The sequence below is a fragment of the Emys orbicularis genome, chromosome 5 (genome assembly GCF_028017835.1).
Source record: "Emys orbicularis isolate rEmyOrb1 chromosome 5, rEmyOrb1.hap1, whole genome shotgun sequence".
In the NCBI taxonomy this organism is placed as follows: domain Eukaryota; kingdom Metazoa; phylum Chordata; order Testudines; family Emydidae; genus Emys; species Emys orbicularis.
The window spans coordinates 75,782,541-75,810,265 of record NC_088687.1 but is presented as its reverse complement, the minus strand read 5'-3'; positions in this window follow the sequence as shown (position 1 = coordinate 75,810,265).

Genomic DNA, 27,725 nt, shown 5'->3' with positions numbered 1-27,725 from the left:
ATTCTTACACATCTATAACACTTTTCCAAACCCTCTGCTCTTGCATTGCTTTTCCTGTGAAATGCTTTTTTCATGGATGCAGCAGAGGAATATGTTGTAACAATGGAGTATTTAGAAAACCTTGTTTTGTTGCACTAAACCTAGTTTCTTGACTGGTGGTTGTCCTTGCCAGTTCCAGTGTATTTTTCATTGCTAAAGCTCTTTCACAGACAGACTTGGAAGTCAATTGTTTTTAAGATAACAACCTTTTCTAGACTGACCCCCCTCTGCATTGACTTACGAATCAATCAGAGAGCACTTTATTTAAAAATAAATGTGTATGGCATAATGGAATATTTATAGAATGTGTTAGAAGGTCACAGTGTTCATCAACCATATTTAAATCACAAAAAACTATTTTTTATGCTGCCTTATCTAAAGTAAGGAAATGCAATTCGTGGCATGAGAAAGACTGCTGTCTGTGGGGAAATTAACAGATATCTGCTTACCTCAGAAGAAAAATCACACTGTAAGATACAATATGGGACCCTCTTTTGGTGAAAGTCTAATAAATTCTCTCCTTCATAAAATTACTCGATACACAAGAAAACTTAAAAAAATAGTTTTAAATGGCTTTGGGGATCTATTAAGTATAGTTTTAAGCATTTATACAATCCCCAGAATGGGCACCATTATGAGGCTAAGTAAATAAATAGTTGCAGTCTCTGAGCCTATGACCACCTTGTTGGATCCCACCCTATAAAACTCCATTGCTAGGACTTTATTGATAACATCTAAACCTGTGTTTACCCTTTGGGAAATACTTCATTATCCACCCTGTTTAGTATCTCATTTTTCTACTTGTATGATCTGGAAAATTGGTTTGCCAAGCCCCCATGCTTTTCTCATTCCAATCCTTCCTTAAAATTAATTTGTGCCACAATGCCGACAAGGAGTTCTTAATTAAAAACAAATGTTGCAATTATACCCTGGATTTCTTAGTCCTTTCTGTCATCTTTGTGTCCTGTTCTCAGGGGAACTACTACTGCAGGTTCAAGCGCTTCGATTGTAAGCTCTTGGGGGCAGGAACAGTCTTTACCTTTGTGACTTGTCCAGCCCCAAGTGTATGGTCTGTTCTAAGGAATTAAGCAGTAATATTTCTGTAAAAGTTAAAAATCTTAAAGACTTCCTGTACAGGTGTATAGTTTTAGGATTTTAGCAATAGGCTCTTAAAGGCTCATATTTTAAAAGGGATCTCTTTGTTTATTCAAGTCTAAGGTAATTTGGTAGTCCAGACAGGAAAACAAATACAGCCTACTTTGTTGCTATGAATGCTGGATTTTGGTGTCCTCCTCACCCCCATCCCCTGAATCAGGTCTTTTATAACATGTTCTGTGTTGTATCTAAGAGCGCAAGGTGCTGCCCACAAAATAAGAAAACATAGCAAATCCTTTAAAGCAGGTTGCATAATCTATTGTGCCATATTTTCCTTCTGATAACTCTCACCTACACCATCTAAAAGTAGCCATTTGACTTTTAATGAGAGCCACTGTTCATGTTATCTTTACAAATTTCCTCCTTGAAAGAGCTGGTCCACTTACTGTTCAGATACCACTGTTTCTGCAGTTGAAAACAGAGGGGGTGTATTTGGCCTTGATTCAGTTCTTACATAGTGTCTGCAGAGATCTAAACACATCAAAGTGTCAGCTAGATAGAACAAGCCAGAATTTAGAATAATTTAAAGTTTGACTTCCATTTGCTTAAGAACTCTGTTTATTTTAACGTCACTAAAACTCTTTCAGCATTTGAAGACAATTGCAGCTCTGCTTTTTCTTTCTCCCCATTTCTACCCTCAATAACAGAAATCTCTAATATGTTTATTTCACATTTATCGACTTTAAATTAACTGTTCTTATTATGGAGCATTACAAGTTTAAAAGTATCTTATATGGAACAACTTGTCATTCCATATTCAGAAGGAAGTGTACCTATTTTCTTCATGACATCAGGTTGTGAAAGGCGAAATAGAAAATAAATATTTCAGAAGCCTTTGCATTAATTAAAATCAGATAGAGTTTAGCTCATACTTTGGGATAATAATAAAAAGGAAAACAATTGTACATTTTTGCTTCTGACAACAACAAACATATCCTTGAGATCCCTATAGCGTTATGCAAGGGATTTTTACTCATTGAAATACCATTTACAATATTTTAAGTTTCTGTGTTCTAATCTAGAACTTTGGACATTCAAACTTACTGAGTGGCAATTTTCTTGCATCTGGATTTAAAGTCAGTCCAAGCATGCTTACAGGGAGGTCAATGGGCTGGGCTGGGCTCTAAATCTATTGTCACAATAGGGACTGTGCTAGTAGCTTTCAGTATTAGAATGTCAGGAACTGTGATGTTTTCTCCTTACACTTGCGTGGTGCCGATACTAGATGTTCTGGGGTTAAGACCCCTGTGTCCTACTTCCTAAATAGACTCCGCCTACGGAAGAGGGGGTTGGGAAAAGAGAAGAAGGATATACCCCTCAACTCCTGAAGAGTTGACTTATCAGGGACTACTGACACCTTTGAAAAGCACGGAGCATGTGCTCCTCACTACTCCAGTTCTGCCCCACCATTCCAACTTTGCAGTCTAGACCCAGAGAGACTTTCCCAGAACTTTGCAGATGGAATGGGATCATGACTGGTGTCTGTACAGGAGGCATAACAAAAGGGATCCTTGTGTCTTCTTTTCACCCTTGCACATCCACACAGGGCCATCCAACTATCTGGCCCTGATTATGAATCATTTGAATATTGTATATGATCATTATAATATTTGCACAGTTATTTTTATTTATTAAAGCAATTGTTCTACTCAGTATCAAGTTCCTACATGACACAGCTTCAGGTAGCACTCAGGAAACAAAACCAAAAACCAAAAAAATGTTTGTTCTCCCATCTCTCTACAGCTTGCAATAGCTTAGCAGCTTTAGGAAAACTGCTTATCTTTAGCCCTTCAAATAGATATACTGTATAAATGTGCAGAAATTCATGCACAAAATGTGGTGGGCATAAATCACTGTCTTCAAAATCCATTAGATAATCACTACAATCCTCAAAAAAAAAAATCAAACAATTTTTTCTCCACATTGAAAAGAAAGAAGTGCATGCATTTAACCCAAGGATGGGCTCCAGCCACAGCGTTAGTATCTGAACCTGAATCTTCGCATAATTCAGGGCAATCACATCTAGGGTTTTCATCCAGGCCCTTGGATAGTTATACACAAATCTAGATCCTTCTCCATTCAAGTTAATGATGTAGGATATGTTTAAGTATTTCTAACATTCCATCACTGTGGCGTCTAGGCATAACCAAAATTTCCAAAAGCAAACATTCAGTCTGAAAGACTTCCTCTCCCCAGTCTTGTACAAGTCCAAAAATGTGTGTATAGTTAGGTTTCTGGTTTTGTTCGTTTGTGGGTGTCGGGGGGAGCATTAACCTACAGTTTTGGGGAGTTAATGTAAAGCTTGTGTGAAAAGATGATGATATTCTGAACATGAACAAAGACCTTCTGACCAAACTGTAAGACCCATTTCTGAAAACTAGCTTTCCCTCCCTTCCCCAATAAACTTCCCTGAAAATTGCAGGTTAAAGAACTTTTAAGGCTGGAGAGGAGAAGATAACTACAAATAACTTGATCAACTTTCTGTAATTTTGGTTGTGTCCAGATACCACAATAATGGGCATTTAACACCCAGAAGAAACCACTCATACTCATCTTTGAAAAGGTATCCTTATAGGGTGGAACATTAAAGAAGCTCAGATTTGGCCTAACTCTGCACCCATTGAAGTCAAGTCAATGGAAGTTGAACCGTGACTTCAATGGCAGCAGAACTAAGCCTACAATGAGAACATAGGCACATAGCATGTATAGCCAGACATCTGACACAGGTGACTGCCCTTGAAATAGGTTACCATCTGTAACTCAGGAGAAGCCATAGGAAAGTCATATTTCCCCTCACAAACAAAAATGTTGTTACAAAGTTAGAGTTAAGATAGCTCCCATGTGTTTCCTCACAACAATATAAAGATTAAAAGCCTTTATGCCCATTTCTAGCTATATGAAAATTTTACAAGCATTTCTAAGGATCTCTCTCAGGAAACAATGGCATTTTTGCATATTAATAGCTGATTCAGCCTGGCTTGCTATAGTAACAGCTTTTGCCAATGTGAGGTTAGGTTCAATTAACAGTCTTACAAATATTCAGCATGTCTTTATCTGGTGGGGTATTAAAAAACACATTGTGCTTCAGTGCCTAAGAAATGTACCCAAACAGATCACTTACGTGTATCAAGTCATGCCTGCCTGGTAAAATAATCACAAGCAGATAATTCTCAGCAACTTTCATCCACATTTTTAAAGCAATTACTGAATCTCCAAAGAAAGGAGTAAAACCACCAAGTAGACAATATCTTCTTTACTAGTTTGTGGTGGGTTTTTTTCTTTTTTGCCATTCTTTCTTCAGAATTTCCTCAGGTCTTCCTCCGTGTATCTAGCCTCCATTTTCTTATTCTTCCATGCAATTTGCTACATTGTATTCAGTCAAACCAATCTCACCTCATTGATTCTTCCATTCTTTTTACTTTCTTTGTTTTATTTTCCCTGTTTATATGCCTCTCTCTCCTCTTACCCAGACCTCCACCTTTTGTCTATTTTCTCTTTTCCTCTGTCTGTCAGAAACACCTATAATACTATAAGTAAATGTTAGAGATTTTAAAAATAGATTTTTAAATGCTGCAAGAGGCAGATCTGGAAGATTGACATTTTGACCCCTATTTCACTGCCAGATGAGCTACTGGGTGTTCTGGATAGATTGGTTCTCCTTTTTCTGTCAAAGTAGATCATTACTTATTCTCATCAGTCTTTCAGACAAGTGGGCAAATCTGAAGTTGTTTTGACTCAGACGTGGACATTTTTTCTCTGTTTTTGTTCATAAGTGAGTTTAGGTACTATAGAAGGTGCCTAAAAGATTTAAATATTTATCCACAAATCAGATAAGTTAGCAAAAATGAAAGTTTCCCTACACTGCTCCATTAAACTGCTTCAGTTCAGACCTAAAGGATTCTGAAAATAAAGGTAATCCCTTTTCTATCATCTTCATTCAGCCAAGCCTTCCTCATCAGGTGCCAACTTTGAGATGAGACTTTGTAGTATGGATAGCATCTAGTAGGAAATTGACACTAACATCTTATTTCATGTAGGTTGTAACATTAGTCACTGAAGTCAGTGGGACCAACTAGAGCTGGTCAGAAAAATATTTTATGTTGCATGAACAAATGTCAAAGTTTTTCAGATTTTGCGGGGTGGGAGGGGGTCCAGTGAAAATCCACAAACCATATTTTTTTCCCAGTTAACTGAAAGGTTGGGGACTCGGGGGGGGGGGGGGGTTCAATGAAAACTGCCTGAAATTTAGATGAAAATTCTCACAAAAAATATTTGATCAAGAAGCCATAAATAAAATGTATTTTATCAAAAATATTTTGATGAAAAATTTATTGACCAGCTCTAATACTGACTTTTAAATACTTGACACATTATAGCAGCTCAAGGACTAATTAGCAGGCACCTCTCAGAAGGTATGTCACAGATGGGAGGTAGGCATATTGATGTCAGAAGCTTAGAAATGCAATGAGGCAAAAAAGGCATAAGCCAGATAGAACTGACACAAACAGAAACTCTAAGGTCATGCATTTTTATTCTATGACTTTTCTCTTGTCACTTGGGCTTTGGCCTACCTAGTCTTAGATTTAGGTATGTTTTGTACCAGCTATCTTTGCTTTAATGTGATTCTCTCTGGCTTGTCTAATAATTTTTAAAATCAAATTAGTGATCGTAGGGTGGTGTTGGGGAATTCAGTGGTCATTCTTCAAAGGAAGCAAAGAAAGCAAGGACAGAGACAAGGAAAAATGAGCTTCTAACTTAAGTTGAGATGCAGAAGTATGCGGGAGGGTATCTGAGCTAGGTTACTAGGTCAGAAGCACAGAACACGGAAACTGTCCATCCTCAAGAGGTGTTGGCAAGACACTGCTTGTAGCTGGTATTACAAATAGGCAAAGTCCGGTGACCATTACATGTGAGAGACTGGGGTAAAGTCACCAACCAGTCAACAGATGGTAATACTGAAATTTAGTCGCTTCCGACAAAGTTAAATTCAAACCAATGACCTAGAGGTGAAAGAGACTATCAAATTAGCTAATCTCTTTAAATATCCAGTTATGTGTTCCTTAATTATTGCTTTAAACTACTGTAGTTGATATGCATACCCCAAGCATATCACCCTAGCAGATCCTCCGTTCTGCCTATGTCTGTATTTTTAACTTATATTATCTTTATTTCTGAGTTTCAGATTAGCTTTACAGTCAAGCTTTAGCTAAAGGGCTTTTTGTCTTTGCTCAGCACTATTGATAAACACTAAGTTACGTGTAACTCACAGGAAAATACATGGAAACACTGAAAGGATGCTTAAAAGATCAAGAGAGATTATATTATAAAATAATATTTATACTTTTCACATACACCAACATAGCCAGAAAATGATTACAATCATGTTTCAGGTTTCATAGTAAGCCCTTTTTTGGCAGAAATGAAATATTACAGGCCTAAGAACTAGGTGGCTGCTGAAAGACTACCAACCTATGTTGGTTTTGTAAGGTCTTCCCTCCTCCCTGCTCCAGATGAGTGCTATCAAAAACATGGTAAGACCTTAATATTTAGCTGTAAAACTCAAGGGAGAACATATTCACATGAAGTGATTATCTCTTATGTTTCTGGACATTCTAAAGATACATTACATTCTCCTAATAATACTTGCCTTCTTTTTGATATGATGTTTTGGAAGAACAGCTTGCACTTATAATCAGTACAATTTATCACCTATCCCCAAAGTACCCTGCCGTTGAAATGCCTGACATATATATTAGGTGTTGTGGATTTAGCAAAAATTGAATTATAAATTGCCTTGCCAGCTTTTGCCTCTGGAAATAATGAAAAAGTAAGCTAAAGAAATGTTCGCCTGAAGGATTTATTTTTAAGTGGCTATAGAGAAAGAAACAACAACAAACACAGATTGATCAGATTTTATCATTCCAAGCACAGAGTGACTTAGTCTCAAGGGTTAGATTTTTTCCCTCTTTTAAAAAGAAAAACTGAACTGGGAGCACTTGAATGTACTTGAAAATAACTCAATTAAGAAAGAAAAAGAAAGAACAAAGTAAATTTATACTCAGTATGTCCAGCTGAAGAATTTCAAGGTCTAGTGTCCAAATGAAGTCAAACTAAATGTCATCCAAAATACTCTCTCTTTTCTGCTCCATTAAGTGCCATCTTTTATTCTTTTTAACAGTATTCAACTCCCAGCAATAAAGGAGCTTTTATTAAGTTATATAAACATATATAGTCAAGAAGAATCCATTACAAACAAGTATTCCAAGATCAAATGAATAGAATTAACCCAAATATTGATTAAATACTCCAAATACAAGAAGGTTTAGTCATACCAATTTTAGGCTAATGTTCTGTACATATTGTATCTCATAACCTACATATTTGTATCACTGGAAAGCAACTTTTGTCATTTCCATTGTCCTGAAGAAAAGAAGCAGCTTTTGAAATTTCATTTACAGTTATTTAAATTAACCTTGAGATTAAAAAAAAAAAAAAAACTACAGGGAAACTCCGTATTTAAGAGGGTCTGAAATAATACTTCATAGTTAAATTTGGAAATCTGGAGTGACACTCCAGCTTAACTTGTGTCATTATGATGTTGGGTTTATCTTTATTAGATTTTTTTTTCTTTTTTTTTTTGCTTCAACAAGATAAGTCTGGAGGATCAGCCAGAGCGCTGGATTTCTTTGCTTGTGTATGTCTGATTTAAATCCACAACATTATGGATGTTTGTTGTTGTGTGGTGGGGGGGGGGGGGGGGTTTCAGGTAGAAAGGATTCATAGGGGAGTATAAAATCATATTGAAGCTGAGCAAATAAGTGTAAAGTAACTATCATCATGTTGCCTCTTTTTCTGTATATTGAATGTTTATGAATGATCATGTACTCCTCAGATATATTTGTTATTTGAAATTATTGACAAATCTTGTTCTAATTTCATTTCTGTTTGAAATTCAAGTATTGTTGCTTGGGACTGGTTACATAAGTCATGTGACATTTTTTCTGCTCCCTGACTGGATGAGTGTTAATGCATAATGTTAATAGAAAATGAACACAAGGGGTGACAAACAGGGTCAAAATAAATGTGTTCCAAAATCTGAATGAGTAATTATGGTCAACATTTGCAATACTCATTCAGATCATGCACTATTCTTTAGGTAGTGCTGTATGGAAGAGTACTTATGTTAGGCGCACAAGAAGCATTAGCAACAACAGCACTTAAAGCAATAACATCTGAGGGTGGTGGTCCTAGATTTTTCAGTGAAAAAGTAGGAAGTCAAGTGTGTACAACATCTTGACTGAATCACACAGTAAGATTAACAGAAGTGTAAAAAGGAAACTAGACACTAACATGAAGGTCAGTAAGTACGACTTGCTATATAAGACAGTGCAGAAAGGAAAAGAGAGGCATAAAAGGCAGCAGCACCCAAGCCTACAATAGGGCCATCATTTGATATTCAGAACTTGGGGGGTACAAATCTTTCTCCCTTCCAGAGTTAGAAATAGTAAAAGGAAATGGAACCCTCTTGACCTGCTCCAATGCAGGGGATGGCTATGTAGCAAGGAGAGGAGAGACCAGTGCCACTAATATCTGCTTTTGCTTTTACAGAGTAGGCTTCCAGTGCTTGCCACCTTATTTTCTTTCTTTCATGGCCACCTTTTAGACTAGGTCAACATTGTGGATGTTTGTTGTTGTGTGGTTGGGTGTGTTTTCAGTTAGAAAGGATTCATATGGGAGTATAAAAATCTTACTGAAGCTGAGCAAATAACTGTAAAGTAAGTACCATCCAGAGGTTGCCTCTTTTTCTATATACTGAATGTTTATGAATGATCATGAACACTTTGGGTGCCTGAACTTGGAGAGGTCAGAAATGTAAGTGAGAGGTCACAAGGTACTTGTGTTACCCAAACACAAAGAATACTTACAAGTTAGTGGAACACACTGAAGAAACATGGCCAGTTGTCATTTTATAACTGCAAAACATCCTGAAGATTAACCTGTTGGTGGCCCTCCATGACACCTGTTCTAAAATTAAAACAATCAATTTGTAAACTCCTAGAGGATAATAGGATTATAAGGAATAGCCAGCATGGAATTGTCAAGAACAAACCATGCCAAACCAACCTTTGAAAGAGTTATTGGCCTAGTGGATTGGGGGGAAAGCAGCAGATATGATATATCTTGATTTTAGTAAGGCTTTTGACACAGTACCACATGACATTCTCATAAGCAAACTAGGGAAATTTAAACTGGTTTAGATGAAATTACTATAAGGTTGGTGCACAACTGGTTGAAAGACTCCAAGAGTTGTTATCAATTGTTTGCTGTCAAACTGTGAGGCTGTATCTAACGCGGTCCCACAGGGGTTCAGTCCTGGGTCTGGTACTATTCAATAATTTCATTTATGCTGTGGATAATGGAGGGGAGAATAAGTTTATAAAATTTGCTGATGACACCAAGCTGGAAGGGGTTGCAAACACTTTAAGGTCAGGATTAGAATTCAAAACTACCTTGACAAATTGGAGAATTGTTCTGAAATCAACAAGATGAAATTTAAAAGACAGGTACAAAGTACTTCACTTAGGAAGGAAAAGTGAAATGCAAAACTACAAAATAGGGAATAACTGACTAGGTGGTAGTACTTCTGCAAAGGGTCGGGGGGTAAGAGTGGATCACAAATTGAATTTGAGTCAACAATGAGATGTATTTGTGAAAAGGGCTAATATCATTCTGGGGTGTATTAACATGAGTGTGGTATGTAAGATACAGGAGGTAATTGTGCCACTCTACTCATCACTGATAAAGCCTCAGCTAGAGAATTGTGACCAATTGTGGGCATACTTTAGGAAAGACATGGACAAATTGGGGAGAGTCCAGAGGAGAGCAACAAAAATGATAAAAGGTTTAGAAAACATGACCTATGAGGAAAGGTTAAAAAAAAGTTTGTCTTGAGAAAAAAACAACTGAGGAGAGACATGATAACAGTCTTCAAATGTGTTACCTGGCTCTGTGTGGCTACCCGGAAGCGGCAACATGTCCCTGCTGCTTCTAGGTGGAGGAATGGCCCTGGGGGCACCCAAGCACTGCGCCGTGCCCCACCCTGAGCACTGGCGGGAGTGGCGCCTGCGGGCGGAGGCAGCGCACACAGCCACCTGGCCGTGCCTCCACCTCTGAGCAGCAGGGACATGTGGCCGCTTGTGGGGAGCTGCCCAAGGTGAGCGCCACCCGGATCCAGCACCCAAAACCCCTCCCATGCCCCGACCCCCTGCCCCAAGCCCCCTCCCGCAACCAAACTCCCTCCCTCTAATGGGAAGTATAACTCTTAGTTAATCAAAATTTTTGACTAACCGGCACCCCCCCGCATTCTCCCAACATGCCTTTTGCTGTATAAGGGTAGTTAAGCACTGGAATAGACTTCCAAATAGAATCCCTATCATTGGAGGTTTTTTAAGAACAGTTTGGACAAACACCTATCAGGGTGGATCTAGGTTTACTTGGTCCTGCCTCAGCACAGGGTGCTGGACTTGATGACTTTGAGGTCCCTTCTAGCCCTACATTTCTATGATTATATGTGGACGCTAGGTCAAAATATTTGTTAGAGCTAATCATGGACCTGTTACAGCCCTCCTTAATGCTCATTAATTAAGAGCACTTGTGCAAGTGCTCTGTAAGCCCACGAAAACTTATGCTCAAATAAATTTGTTTGTCTCTAAGGTGCCACAAGTACTCCTGTTCTTTTTGCTGTATTGTTCTGTGGCTGACAGATACTTTTTGAAGTAATGTTCCTCTTTTGGGGATAGCTACGCAATCAGGGGCATGAATGCCACACATGGTTCCTTCATGTAAATGATAGAAATGGTCTAATAAATTAACAGCTGTATTGGAATAAAAGTACATTTACTTTGATTTTCACTGTTAATTTTTCTGCATGGAGCAGAAGCACCATTAAAGTGCATCGATTCTGTTACTCTGCTCATCTGAATGGAATGTTATCATGTACATGGTGTGTACAGAGCCTAGAAGATGCATTACACATGGATGTCCAGGGAGCAGCCAAGAGGTTAAAAGAGTAATATTCTTGTAATCCTAACTTGTAAAATTGTTATCAATGATACAATGCTGCAACTCTCACAGTCCCAACACTTTTACTAATAAGCCCCTTGGACTTTGAATGCTCTTCCACACAATCCACCTTACCCTTTAACATTGTAACAGATAGGCGAATGAACCATGGTGAGATGCGAAAACAAAATCATCATATGCCACTTATGAAAACCACTTTTCCTTGCTCTTGTGGTCTAGAACTCTGGCTTCTTTGCTGTGCCCATGGCTCCATGCTGAAGACTCAGAATCAAAGCTGTTGTTTAGTAAGAAGAGGTGCCAACCTAGATTAGGATTAGTACTGGTGGAGTAAACTGAAGAAACATAGATCCATTCTTCCCATTCACTGTGAATAGGCTACCATGGCTGCAGACAAAAGAAGTAGGTGGCTTCTTGAAAGACACCCACCTTCCTCCCTCCTTGAGGATAGACCCTAATGTCAACAGTCAATATGTACAGGACTTCAGGCTCAGCAGCCTACCAGCCCATTTTTTTCTCATCTTCTACTGTTGCACTCATCTTATACTCAAATGGCACCAGTGGATGCACCTGTTCCACCATCAAGCATGGTGATGAAAACAGGGCTATGGGTGGGGTGAGAATAGCAAGAAAGAAATATGGATAACAAAGGAGTAGAGAGTGGCAATTATCTTAGGACTTGTCCAACACAAGGGATATTCACCCATCAATCTGTCCTGAAGGTAACACCAGCGAAAGCTAATTTGGAAGCTACTGACTTTTTGTCTGCATATTATGGTTTTGTCTTCACTGAATATCCATGTACATAGAGTAAGTTATATATTTATTTCAGTGCCTTTTTAAAATCTTTATTTATATATATATATATATATAGTGACAAAGTTCCTCCTCTATCTTGGTGGGTCCTGCACTTATTGGCGGATTTTCTTGCCTCAGAGATTCACCATGTGGGTTGGGGAACAGCCCAGAGACCTTCCCCTCTGGAAGAACCCACAGTCCAGGTCAATTGGGAGGTTTGGGGGGAACCCGGGCCCGCCCTCTACTCCGGGTTCCAGCCCAGGGCCCTGTGGACTGCAGCTGTCTATAGTGCCTCCTGTAACAGCTGTATGACAGCTACAACTCCCTGGGCTACTTCCCCATGGCCTCCTCCAAACACCTTCCTTACACCTGGTCTACACTACGAGTTTAGGTCGACTTTAGCAGCGTTAAATCGAATTAAGCCTGGACACGTTCACATGACGAAGCCCTTTCTTTCGACTTAAAGGGCCCTTTAAACCGGTTTCTTTACTCCACCTCTGACGAGGGGATTAGCGATAAAATCGGCCTTAGCGGGTCGGAATTGGGGTAGTGTGGACGGAATTCGACGTTATTGGCCTCCGGGAGCTATCCCACAGTGCTTCATTGTGACTGCTCTGGACAGCATTCTCAACTCAGATGCACTGACCAGGTAGACAGGAAAAGCCCTGCGAATGTTTGAATTTCATTTCCTGTTTGCTCAGCGTGGAGAGCACAGGTGACTACGCAGAGCTCATCAGCACAGGTAACCGTGATGGAGTCCCAGGATCGCAAAAGAGCTCCATCATGGACCGAACGGGAGGTACGGGATCTGCTCGCCATATGGGGAGATGAATCAGTGCTAGCTGAACTCCGTAGCAGTAAACAAAATGGCAAAATATTAGAAAAGGTCTCCAAGGCCATGAAGGACAGAGGCCATAACAGGGACGCACAGCAGTGCCGCGTGAAAATTAAGGAGCTACGGCAAGCCTACCACAAAGCCAGAGAGGCAAACGGAAGGTCCGGGGCAGAGCCGCAAACATGCCACTTCTACGAGGAGCTGCATGCCATTCTAGGGGGTGCAGCCACCACTACCCCAACCGTGTGCTATGAGTCCCTCACTGGAGAAACACACAGGGAAGCGGGTTCAGGGTATGAGGAAGAGGAGGATGGAGATAATGTAGATAGCTCACAGCAGCAAGGAAGAGGAGAAACCGGTTTCCCCAACAGCCAGGATATGTTTATCACCCTGGACCTGGAACCAGTAACCCCCGAACTCACCCAAGGCGTGCTCCCAGACCCTGAGGGCACACAGGGGACCTCTGGTGAGTGTACCTTTGTAAATATTACACATGGTTTAAAAGCAAGCGTGTTTAATGATTAATTTGCCCTGGCAATCGCGGCCAGTACAGCTACTGGAAAAGTCTGTTAATGTGTATGGGGATGGAGCGGAAATCCTCCAGGGACATCTCCAGAAAACTCTCCTTCATGTACTCCCAAAGCCTTTGCAAAAGGTTTCTGGGGAGGGGTGCCTTATCCCGTCCGCCGTGGTAGGACACTTTACCACGCCAGGCCAGTAGCACGTAGTCTGGAATCATTGCATAACAAAGCATGGCAGCGTATGGTCCCGGTGTTTGCTGGCATGCAGACAACATCCATTCCTTATCGCTCTTTGTTATCCTCAGGAGAGTGATATCATTCACGGTCACCTGGTTGAAATGGGGCGATTTTATTAAGGGGACATTCAGAGGTGCACCTTCCTGCTCTGCTGAACAGAAATATTCCCCGCTGTTAGCCACGCGGTGGGGGGGGGAGGGGTGAAGTGATCATCCCAGAGAATTGGGTGTGGGGGGGGGAGGGGAGTTAGTTGGGTTTGTGCTGCATGTTAACCCGGAAACCGCAGCCCCTCCTTTTACATTGCAAACCCATTTTAAATGGCCAACCCAACGGGTGCTTGGTATTGGAAATGAAAGCGCTACTGTTTGAAACCATTCCCACATGTTAAGAAGGTTAAAAAAGCCAAAAGACTGTGTCTTACCATGGCTGCCTGCAAGCCGAAATCTGTTGCCTGGCACTGCTTGAGTGATCTCTCACACCAAACCGGCAGGCCCTCAATATAAGAGGAAAAATGCGACCTTGTAACGAAAGCACATGTGCTGTGTAATGTGAACAGCAAAATTTAACGTGAAAGAGTGTACCCATTGTTCTCTAAAATGTGTCTTTTTTAACCACCTCTCCCTTCTCCTCCACCAGCTGCAAATGTTTCTCCTTCACAGAGGCTAGTTAAGATTAGAAGGAGAAAACGGAGGACGCGGGATGATATGTTCACGGAGCTCCAGATGTCCTCCCACGCTGAGAGAGCACAGCAGAATGCGTGGAGGCAGTCAATGTCAGACTACAGAAAAGCACAGTATGAGCGAGAGGAGAGATGGCGGGCTGAATCGCAGGATGAACAGAGCAAGTGGCGGGCTGAAGATGATAGGTGGCGTCAGCTTGCAGACAGAAGGCAAGAGTCGATGCTCCGGCTGCTGGAGCATCAAACTGATATGCTCCAGCGTATGGTTGAGCTGCAGGAAAGGCAGCAGGAGCAGAGACCGCCGCTACAGCCCCTGTGTAACCAATAGCCCTCCTCCCCAAGTTCCATAGCCTCCTCACCCAGACGCCCAAGAACACGGTGGGGGGGCCTCCGGCCACCCTGTCACTCCACCCCAGATGATTGCCTGAGCATCAGAAGGCTGGCCTTCAATAAGAGTTAAAGTTTTAAACTGCAGTGTGTCCTTTTCCTTCCCTCCTCCCCCCACCCATCCCGGGCTACCTTGGCAATTATCCCCTTAGTTGTGTGATGAATTAATAAAGAATGCATGAATGTGAAGTAACAATGACTTTATTGCCTCTGCAAGTGGTGCTCGAAGGGGGGAGGGGAGGGTGGGGTGGTTGGTTTACAGGGAAGTAGAGTGAACCGGGTGGCGGGGGGGCGGAGGGTTCATCAAGGAGAAACAAAGAGAAGTTTCACACCATAGCCTGGCCAGTCACAAAACTCGTTTTCAAAGCTTCTCTGATGTGCACCGCGCCCTGCTGTGCTCTTCTAACCGCCCTGGTGTCTGGCTGCGCGTAATCAGCAGCCAGGCGATTTGCCTCAACCTCCCACCCCACCATAAATGTCTCCCCCTTATTCTCACAGATATTGTGGAGCGCACAGCAAGCAGCAACAACAATGGGGATATTCTTTTCGCTGAGGTCTGAGTGAGTCAGTAAGCTGCGCCAGCGTGCTTTTAAACGTCCAAATGCACATTCCACCACCATTCGGCACTTGCTCAGCCTGTAGTTGAACAGGTCCAGGCTGCCTGTGTACGGCTTCATGAGCCATGGCATTAAGGGGTAGGCTGGGTCCCCAAGGATCACGATAAGCATTTCAACATCCCCAACGGTTATTTTCTGGTCCGGGAAGAAAGTCCCTTCCTCCAGCTTTCGAAACAGAGCAGAGTGCCTGAAGATGCGAGCATCATGTACCTTTCCCAGCCATCCCACGTTGATGTTGGTGAAATGTCCCTTGTGATCCACCAGGGCTTGCAGCAGCATTGAAAAGTACCCCTTGCGGTTTATGTACTCGGTGGCTTGGTGCTCTGGTGACAAGATAGGGATATGGGTTCCGTCTATGGCCCCACCACAGTTTGGGAATCCCATTGCAGCAAAGCCATCCACTATGGCCTGCACGTTTCCCAGAGTCACTACCCTTGATATCACCAGGTCTTTCATTGCCCTGGCAACTTGGATCACAGCAGCCCCCACAGTAGATTTGCCCACTCCAAATTGATTCCCGACTGACCGGTAGCTCTCTGGCGTTGCAAGCTTCCACAGGGCTATCACCACTCGCTTCTCAACTGTGAGGGCTGCTCTCATCCTGGTATTCTGGCGCTTCAGGGCAGGGGAAAGCAAGTCACAAAGTTCCATGAAAGTGCCCTTACGCATGCGAAAGTTTCGCAGCCACTGGGAATCGTCCCACACCTGCAGCACGATGCGGTCCCACCAGTCTGTGCTTGTTTCCCGGGCCCAGAATCGGCGTTCCACGGCATGAACCTGCCCCAGTAACACCATGATTTCCACATTGCTGGGGCCTGTGCCTTGTGAGAGGTCTATGTCCATGTCAATTTCCTCATCACTCTCGTTGCTGCGCTGCAATCGCCTCCTCAGCTGGTCCTGGTTTTGCTTTGGCATGTCCTGGCTCTGCATATACTCCAGGACAATGCGCGTGGTGTTCATAGTGCTCATAATTGCCACGGTGATCTGAGCGGGCTCCATGATCCCAGTGCAAGCTATGGCGTCTGGTCTGAAAAAAGGCGCGAAACTAGTATCTGACGGACCGGGGGAGGGAGGGAGGGGGGAGTGACGACATGGCGTACAGGTACAGGGAATTAAAATCAACAAAGGTGGCTGTGCATCAGGGAGAAACACAAACAACTGTCACACAGAATGGCCCCCCCCAAAGATTGAACTCAAAACCCTCGGTTTAGCAGGCTGTTGATTTCACGGAGGGAGGGGGAAGCAAATGAATACAGAACAAATCTATTTTTTACATCTTAAGCTGGCAGACGATGGTGCAGCATGACTGATAGCCCTCGGCATCTTCTGGGTGCTTGGCAGAAAATACTGGGCACTTGGCAGAAAATAGCATACTACGACTGATCGCCATCATCATCAAGACAGTTTGATAGGACTGAGCATGTCTGCCCAGGTGCCCATGATTGACAGCCACTGCAGTACGATGACGACGGATACCAGTCGTAGTATACCATCTTCTACCAAAAGGCAAGGGGCTGCTGCTGTGTGCAATGCAGCCCCACGTCTGCCAGCACCCAGATCGCCGATGAAGGCTACCAGTCATACTGCACCGTCTACTGCCAAAAGGCAATTAGCTGCTGCTGTGTAGCAATGCAGTACCACGTCTGCCGGCACCCAGATGACATATGGTGACGGTGAGCGGAGCTGAGCGGGCTCCATGCTTGCCGTGGTATGATGTCTGCACAGGTAACCCAGGTAAAAAGGCGCGAATCTATTGTCTGCTGTTGCTCTGACGGAGGGGAAGGGGCCTGACGACATGTACCCAGAACCCCCCGCGACACTGTTTTGCATCATTCAGGCATTGGGATCTCAATCCAGAATTCCAATGGGCGGCGGAGACTGCGGGAACTGTGGGATAGCTACCCATAGTGCAATGCTCCGGAAGTCGACACTAGCCTCGGTACTGTGGACGTGGTCCGCCGACTAGAGCACTTAGAGCATTTTATGTGGGGACACACACAATCGGCTGTATACAACCGATTTCTATAAAACCGGCTTCTATAAATTCGACCTAATTTCGTAGTGTAGACACACCCTTAGTCTCACCATAGGACCTTCCTCCTGGTGTCTGATAATGCTTGTGCTCCTCAGTCCTCCAGCAGCACACCCTCTCACTCTCAGCTCCTTGCGCCTCTTGCTCCCAGCTCCTCACACTCACACCACAAACTGAAGTGAGTTCCTTTTTAAAGCCCAGGTGCCCTGATTAGCCTGCCTTAATTGATTCTAGCAGCTTCTTCTTAATTGGCTCCAGGTGTCCTAATTAGCCTGCCTGCCTTAACTGGTTCTAGCAGGTTCCTGATTACTCTAGTGGAGCCCCTGCTCTGGTCACTCAGGGAACAGAAAACTACTCATCCAGTGACCAGTATATTTGCCCTCTACCAGACTCCTGTACCCCACTGGTCTGGGTCTGTCACAATATATATATTGTGTGTGTGAGATGAATATAATATAAAATGAATATATAATGTTCATTATGTTGAGCATATATATTAGCTGGACTAGGCCCTAGCCTCTCTTTTGTATGTGCAGCAGACACCTGAAAAATCTGCACTTCCATTTTTCACCAGCAAAAATAATTCACTGGCATAAATCGGAGCATTAGCACAGGCACCTGCAATCCAGCAGCAAGAGGCACAAATACCCTGAACTGTAGGCATAATTCAATAGGGAGTTAAAAAGTATGGACAGAATTTTGTGGATGAAAAATTGCACCTACTATATGAAGGCTGGCCAGGTGAAAATGCATCCAAAAATACACAGTTACTAGAGATAACTAAAGCTACACTTATGCAACTGTGGTATGTTTATTTTTTTTCTACTGGTAGATTTACAGTTTTCACAAAAGTGTGTAATGAATCTATCAAGTCAGTAGTTTTATAGCATCTTCTTGAATGCAGTGCATGTCAATGTTGTTATGCTTTTTTGATGCAGCACTAGAATAAAAAGCATCAGATATTCAAGATTGCTTTCCACCCAGAATAATTGTATGTACAGTTTTAGTACAGGAAGTGTACTACCTGATAAGAATTCAGTGATTTGTTGATTCTCAATCTTTACAGATGACTCATAAACTGCAGAAATTCATTAGTGTGCTGGGAGGATAAAATGCATCTATGAAATAGGGAAGATTTGTCCCAATGTTACAGATGGGGAACCGAGACCTAAGGTAGATTAAAGGACTTGCCCAAAGTCACAGAGGAAGTCCAGAGTGACCACCCATCCCAAATTGGGTGGGACAGTCCCAAAATGCAGAGTTCAAGTCCTGGTCCTGGACTGAATGACTCCAGGACAGCATTTGTCCCAATGCCACTCCATGCCTGCCCAAGGCTCAGGGGTTTTGCCAGCCTCTTCCCGGTGGGGAGGGGCTGAGGTGGGCCTTAGCCCCTCTTCGCCACAAGGGCCCACTCCCTGCTTCTCCCCCTCCCTTCCCCCCCCCCTCCCGAGGCCCTGTTCTGGGCCAGAAGCTGGAGCCAGGCTGTACTAAGAGCTTCTCAGGGAGTCCGGGTCACTGTGGAAAGCCCTGGACCCTCCACCTGCATGCCCCAGGGGGCAGGAACATGGGCTGCTCTCGGACCCTCCTGGCCCCCCGCCCAGGGCAGGTGGAGGGTCTTGGGCTCCCCACAATGGCCTGGGCTTCCTGGGCAGCTCTTACCATGGCCCAGCTCCAGCTTCCAGCCTGGCCAGGGGTGGGGCCTAAGGGGTAAGAATAGGAGCCAGGGTGGGGCCATGGAAAGGGATGGGGCTCTGCATGTGAAAAGGTGGTCACCGTAAGGAAGTCTGCATCAGAGCCAAGAACCAAACCCAGGCCTCCTAAATCCCGTCTAGTGTGATTTAACAGTTGGGAAGAGTGATGAATCAGCTAGGGTAGTAAACTGAATGAAACAATGCTTTGCTGAAATAAATTTGGGTAGTTAAGGGCTGCATCTTTTGCAAGTATTTTTGCAAAAAAGGATACATTTTGTAATGTGCATTGTTATACTCATAGAGCTTATTATACTGCTAAACTGAATAAATACACTGTAACACACGGGTTCTCAAACTGGGGGTCGGGACCCCTCAGGGAGTCACGAGGTTATTACATGGGGGGGGGTCACAAGCTTTCAACTTCCACCCCAAACCCTGCTTTGCCTCCAGCATTTATAATGGTGTTAAATATATAAAAACGTGTTTTTAATTTATAAGGGGGGGTCGCACTCAGAGACTTGCTGTGTGAAAGGGGTCACTAGTAAAAAAGTTTGAGAGCCACTGCTGTAACATCTACACTCTACCCTACTTTGTCCCTTTATACACACACACACACACACACACACACTCCTCATTTACATTAGAAATATTATACAAACCTTCAATATAAAAATAGACTATCTTGGAAAAGAAACAATAAATTCAGCTCTTCCAACTCCCCCAAAAAAGTAATTTGAAAGCTCACTTATTCCCCTTCAAATGGAGTTGTCCCTCAAATAAATGAAATATTCTGTTCCCAGCCTGAGATGACACTTGCCAAGTTTCAGAGCAAATATTCATGATAAAGTCATAAGCATCTGACAACAGGGTTTTCCAGTGGAAATGCTGACAGGTTCTTAAGCATGGTAGAGTGAACAGCATTTCTGTAATAAGCAGTAATTTAAAGGCTGTGTACTAGTTAACTATTAGTGCTAGTAAACAAGTGACCTTGATGGGTTTTCAAATTAGAGCTCTAAGGGAACTATTTGGTATTTAGGTCTGCTGCTTTTCCGCCTAATGGAAACAGAAACATTATATCATAACATAATATTATCGTGTGGCTCGCTCACTTGATACAAACAAAAGCCAGATAAAAGTAGATAACAGCTTTGTGACAATAAGAAACCCCTCTGTTTCAGCCAATGCAGCCATCTGACATTCTTCCACTGGCAATTACATCTATGGATTTACATTGGCCCCCATGTTGGCTGTGGCATCTGGAAATGAGAAAATAATGTGCTAACTATACATCGTATTCTACCAGTCAGTAATAAAGCATGCAGAGTAAATTAAAAATAACCCTCGCCACCCCATATATCTCATGCAGACCCAAGTTGGAGGGTGGGTTAGCCTCCCTTAATAGGCAGTCCAGTTAGCATACACTCAAAGAACCTATCAGAGAAACTCAGAAAAATATACACCAGTTTAAAGTCGGAAGAATTTGATGCCCCTCTGGATTAACTTTTCTGCCCAAAAGCCATAAAAAGGCACGAATGATGAGCTGAACACATACATTCTCTGTGGGACAAAGTTAATGTCTAAGTCAGCCATGTCCCTTCCACCTACCCTCAAATGAAGGAGAGCCAAAACTTCCCTCCAGGGAATTCTGATGGCATATTTACAGTGTGGAAGAAACTTGACTTAGGGCTATGGGGAATTATGCAAAAACAAAACATTTAAACTAGCTCATATACTGGTAAGGATTCTGCCCTCTGCTCTGGACCCTATATGCTATGGTGGTGCAGTGTAGGGGTTGTAAACAATCCACAAGGGGCTAGGGAGCAAGTCCTTGGCACAAGGACCATGTTGGACTCCTGTAAGAGCAAACAATCACAGCCCCTTTATTTCATATATCCAACTTAACCACTTTTCACTGAGGGGCAAAACCTGAGCTCAGCTCTTGGCCACATCTTGGCGATGGGCAGAGGGTGATGAAATGGCTGGAGTAGCTCCCATGAGCCCTTCCTTGCCCACCCACAGGGGGGATGTGATGGCCACTCCCCTTCCAACTCCTGCACACTGCCACTAAGGGGACAGGCTCCCCTGTACTTCAGAGAGCCCAAGCTCAGCACAACACCACTGCAAGAAGACCCTATGCACCAGCAGAGAAAGAGGTTGGATTTGTCTCTTCGTGTTCAATATGTGAAGGATATGCCACTTATGGACAAGGACTTCCTCTGCCTACTGTACATTGCCAGTCATACTAACAACACTCAAAGTAATAATAATAGAAACTGTTAGATTAGATTAAAATAAAATGCAGTAGACAAAGAAGATACAAGCCACTATCAGAAATTTGTCGAAAGGAAATAAATACATCTTTAAAATGCAAATAGAAAAAATCCTCCTGCTTCTGATACCAACAGTTATTAAACGTCCCACTGATGTCTCATAGGAAAACTTGCATAGAAGCAATTCTGCTTTTATCACAAATTTTCACGTGTGCAGTTCTCCTTTATTGTTAGGGTCACAGGTACAATAAGAGGCTCTTCGTGCTTATTCTACTTTTATAAATATAGCCCTTGATCGGTGACAATAAAATTAGCTACAATCGAAATCATTTTAATGTCACAAATTAAGAATTGTTATGATGTAAGTAAGGAATAAGCAGTAGGGGGTAACTAAGCCCTGTAGAAGCAGAAATCCTATTTTCACACAGCTGTCCCTAGTAGCACAAAATGAGCGGGGTGGGGAGAAACAACACACACAAAAATAAGATATGGAAACAGGATTGTCTGTAAGTAATGTCTAACAGATTTCATCTTTTTCCAGATGGCATAAGCATGTCTTTAAAACCAAAAATAAAATCATAAAAATGACTAGAACAAGTACCAAAAATGTGGGTGCTTCCCAACTTTCCTCTCATGTGTAAAAACAAACCAAACAAATTGGCAACAGGCCTTTTAATTATTAGCTGACATTCATTAGGTTTACATGCAGATCTTTATTGATTTGTAGTTTGCTATCATATTTTTTTGTTTAGATCTCATCAGCTATTTCACAAATAACTTCATCTCTAATTCGTCCATCTGTTATCTGTTCAAATTCCAGGTCTGCAACTTAATGGTCAATGATCTTACCTGGCAGTTAGTTTCTTCTAAAGAAAGTGTGCCTTCCCAAGAGACATTCTTGCATGCAACAGTGTATTCTTAATATTTTTGATCGACCTTTGTCTAGCAGTTTGCAGTTGCTTTCATGAGCCCACTAATTTGTGAATAGTGTGCCCCCAACCAAATTCAGTTTTTGGTAAATTGACCATTTGCCAAAAACAAAACAAAAAAAATTGCCCAGCTCTAGTTTTCAGCCTAGTTCTGCCAGCGATTTGTTATGACACCCAGCACAAGTTACAGAATCCCTCAGTTTCCCTATTTGTAGTATTACGATACCTATGCATACTTACCTTTGCAAAGTGCTAGGAGACATATAGATGAAAGCTTTTGATACTATCTCGCATGACCTTCTCATAAAAAAAAAAATACTAGGGAAATGCAATCCAGATGGAGCTACTATAAGGTGGGTGCAAAATTGGTTGGAAAACCATTCCCAGAGAGTAATTATCAGTGGTTCACAGGCATGCTGGAAGGGCATAATGAGTGGGGTCCCAAAGGAATCAGTTCTGGGTCCGGTTCTGTTCAATATCTTCATCAATGATTTACATAATGGCATACAGCATATATATACACAGAGTATATAACGTTTGCAGACGATACCAAGCTGGGATGGGTTGCAAGTGCTTTGGAGGATAGGATTAAAATTCAAAATGATCTGGACAAACTGGAGAAATGGTCTGAAGTAAATAGAATGAAATTCAAGAAGGACAAATGCAAAGTACTCCATTTAGGAAGAAACAATCAGTTGCACATATACAAAATGGGACATGACTGCCTACGAAGCAGTACTGCGGAAAGGGATCTGGGGGTCATGGTGGACCACAAGCTAAACATGAGTCAAAAAAAAGCGAACATAATTCTGGAATGTATTAGCAGGAGTGTTGTAAGCAAGACACAAGAAGTAATTCTTCCGCTCTACTCCATGCTGATAAGGTCTCAACCGGAGTATTGTGTTCAGTTCTGGGTACCACATTTCAGGAAAGATGTGGACAAATTGAAGAGAGTCCAGAGAAGAGCGACAAAAAATGCTTAAAGGTCTAGAAAACATAACCTATGAGGGAAGACTGAAAAAAATGGGTTTGTTTAATCTGAAAAAGAGAAGACAGAGGGGACATGATAACAGTTTTCAAGTATGTAAAAGGTTGTTATAAGGATGAGGGAGAAGAATTGTTTTTCTTAACCTCTGAGGATAGAACAAGAAGCAATGGTCTTAAATTGGAAGGTTTAGGTTGGATATTAGGAAAAACTTCCTGTCAGGTTGGTTAAGCACTGGAATAAATTGCCTAGGGAGGTTGTGGAAACTCCAACATTGGAGATTTTTAAGAGCAGGTTGGACAAACACCTGTCAGGTGTGGTCTAGCGAATACTTAGTCCTGCCATGAGTGCAGGGGACTGGACTAGACGACCTCTCAAGGTCCCATCCAGTCCTATGATTCTATGAAAAACACTATGGCCCAGATCCACAAAAGGGACTTGGGCATTGTGACACTGAGCGTGACAACACCTAACTTTTTGGTGCCTATAAAAATCACTGGAATAGCATTTCAATCCACAAAACCTGAGCTAGATGCCGAGGTTTCTTAGACAAAGAATGGAGAGAGATCGGTACCTTAGAATGTGGTCCACAAAGCCATTATGTTAGGCACGGAGCTTCTTAAGCTAACCAATGGGAGATGCCAATGACAGGAGTGTGTGCTTAGCCCCACCCCTCTTGGAATTCAGTGCCTAAATCCAGGGTGCAGGGAGTTACCTAGCTCAGCTTGTAATTCACAGAGCAGAGGAAAACAGGCATTTGGCCACCTAAGTCACATGCGAGGCCCACTCTATTAGGTACGCTCAGAGGCTGCCCAATTCCACACAAAGCAGCTGTGGGTGGGAGGATGAACACCTCCCTTATAATCTTGAGCCCAGTGGTTAGGGTACTCTCCCAGGATGTGAGAGACCCTCCATTCAAGACCCTCCTCTGTCTGATGAGAAGGGCTTAGAACAGACAGCTGTGACCTCTCAGATGGGTACCATTACGCTATAGAGCGATTCTAACTCTTTCTCTGGCCTAATTAATATTAATTTGGTCAATTAGCCTGTGTGAGTACCCTAACCATTGGGCTAAATGTTATAAGGGAGGTCGAGGCTCCTCCCACCCTGTAACTGGCCATTTTGTGTGAACTCACATGCAGGATTCTGCACCTGCCTACCAGATCAGGTCCCACATGGGACTTAGGCAGTCAAATGCCTATCTTCCCCATTTTGTGAAGTGCTCTGGGACTTAATCAGGAGATAGGTGCCCGGATGCCTAGAGTGAGGACGCAGCATGCATGTTCAGAGGCAGAAGCATAGGTGCCCAGGGAACTTTTACCCAGAAAACTTAGGTGCTAAGACAGTTTAGGTGATAGCTGACTGGGAGTTTTGTGGATGGCATTGATACCTAAAACCAGGACTTAGGCATGTAAATTCTTCTGTGGATAACCCCACCCTAAATTCTTATTATCGTTATTTTAATCAGTGTACCCGACTGCTCCAAGACCATCTGTTTTAAATGTTAAGAACTTCCAAAGAAGATTGCCTGTCCTTTGCATCTTCTGATATTCCCAATTCTAGATACAGTAAAAGCTGTGTTATCCAGCACTTTACCAACCGTAAAGCTCTAAAAACCGGCATTTCTGATATCTCCCAATACAAATCTTCAATCTAATAACCAGGATCAATGCCAAAACTAATTGGAATAAATGTGGAAGTTATCTGGGACCCGAGTATTTCCAAGAGCAGTCGAACTATGCTCGAGTTAGCAGAGAAAAGCCAAATGCTTTTCTTTCAGTTTGTATCCGCCATGGTGTCGGTCAGTTTATTATTCGATATATTGTCCTGTGTTTATCGTAAAATATCAATGCCACCCTATCATTATGGCATCCAAAATACCATTGAAAAGCGAAGGAGAGAAGCGAAAGAGAGTTGTGTTGACATTAAAACAGAAAATAGATATTTGTACACATATTGAAAAGGGTGAGAATAGGAACGTTTATTCATTTTATTGTATTCCAATTCTTTGAAAATTGGTAATCCATTGGTAAGTATAACTCTTAGTGAACCGGAATTTTTGACTAACCGGCACCCCCCATTCCCCCAACATGCCAGATAACAACGCTTTTACTGTAATTCTGTTAATTTTCCCACTGGTTCTAGCAGTCTACTGTATGGTTTTGTGCCTGCATTCTTATTCTGGCCTATCATGCCATCTCCTCTCTCTATCATATACTATTCTAGTTAGTTCATGTGAACACACTGAAGAATTAGTCACAGGCTAGCTAAATTGTTCTTAATTTAAAAAAAAAAAAAAAAAGTCATTTGAACTTTTGCAACCAATTTACAATACGAGTCAGATACATTAGATCAAGACAAGGCAGAGGATTTTAGTGTGCTTGGGGACTCTTACATGAGCTAGCTTGGACCTCTAACCCATCTAGTAAAAGTAAGGGAGCCTCCTTAAAAAAAAAAAAAAAAAAAAAAAAGAAGAAGAACTTTCTTTAACAAATATTGAGGTTGGGCTTCCATAGCCTACAAACCCTAGGGCTGCATCTCATTTATCAGCCCTTTCAATGTTCAGTGTAGAGTTTGATCTTGTGAGATGTTGAGTACCCCTCAACTCCTATTAACTACAGTGGGAATTAGAACTCAGTGCCTCATTGAATGTGGTCCTTACTGAATGTACTGTGTTTTTCTGAACCTCGTCTGGAAGTTTGTTTCTCTGCATGGTGGAATGTACATTTTTGTACATGTTTATTAATTATAAACAAGAGAACTTTGACTAGGGTTTTAGAAAAATGAAATAAAACCATTTTCCTGTGTAGAATATTTCCCTTACTTCCCCCCCCAAATCACTCAGCCTCTCTTTAAACTAAAATGACCATACTGGCCATCACAGTATGATTTTGATAACAACAAGCTACTTTACAGTTTTACTCATCTATTTACAGTCTGAGTGGTCACCATTTTCTTTTTTAAAAGAAAGATGAATCTGTAAATTAAATCAAAATCATCATATAAGCTGAGTTATTACAACATATGGGTTCACTGGGTTATTTGGTTTTTGTGGGATATTTATCCTGTCAGACAAGCATGTCTTCCACATATGCTTTCTATACAGCCTACTAGTGTCAAAATAATTATAATGTTTATTAAATTAAAATAATGAAGTTTATATGAACTTTCAATAATGCAGACAGGCAGACTATAACTGTAAGCCACATGCTATATACTCTGGACTTTTACGGCTTTTAATTTATCAAAGGAAATAATTAGCACACTTTGTGGCAGCCAGTGATGGAATTTATTCATTTGGAAGCCATGGGTTTCCTGTCATTAAAACTACATCATGTCCTTCCTTTTCTATTAAACTTCAGCTGAGGGCAGTAAGAAGTCACTAAAAGGAAATGAAGAGGTTTTTTGGCAATGTTCTCAAGCAATGATTTAATACTGCTAAAAGATAGCAAACCCATAATATAGGCCAATACGGGATCAGGGTTCCAATTACCACATTATTTCCTTCATTTGATGCTTTGTTTGTGGCTCAATTAACTGATTTGCAAAATCACTTCAATAAATTTACTCTCTCTTTGTTGGGTTAAAGCATTTCTGGTTCCTAATTACAAGTGTTTGTGGCAAAGAATAAGATTTAGATCTTTAACCGCTATATTTATATTTATGTCATAGGATATTACTTTTTTTTTTCTTCAAAATGATCGGTCAGATCTCATTAGCCAAAGAATCATTTTGGCTGAAGTTAACACCTTTTTTCCCCTTGAAGTGTTTTTAAGTGGCAGTAGCATGAGAGATGAGCTTTCTTCAAGTTGAAATGGAACCAAGAGTACAACAAGACTACTCCTCTGTCTGACTTCCATACTAAGCTACAAATGGCTTCAACAGACTGAAATCCATATTACAGAAGCAAAAGAGCCCAGTCTGGGATAGGCTGGCAGATACAAGTCCTTTTTCTTCAAAGGAGGTCTAAAAATCAAGTTAGCATGGAGACAGAATTACCCTCTTCCCCTCAGGAGTGGGTGGTCCTCCCAGGTCATGACCAAGGTACATTCATGACAGAGGTGGAATGCTGCAGCTTCAAGCACTTTATTAAGTGAGACCAGGACAATGGACGATTTAGAATAGGGTATGATTTTACAAGATATATCATTGTGTCAATGAATAAAGAACCACGATACACTAAAATGATTTGAGCAAGTCTATGCAGTGCCTTTGCAGCCTTTTATAGAATGAAAAAAAATCACTCTTTCTAATGTCACAACTTTACAAGAGTATCTATTTTTTAACTTCTGTATCTGCTACATGTTATATAGAAAATGTCAATTATTCAGATTTACTATTTGAGTCATCCAGCATAATATTGGGTTTTTAAATTCTCAATCTGTCATAGACTGAGGTTAGCCTTCATTAGTGAAGCCATCATCTTTAATAAATAGTAAAAACTGACAAACTTTTTTCTTTTGACCCTTA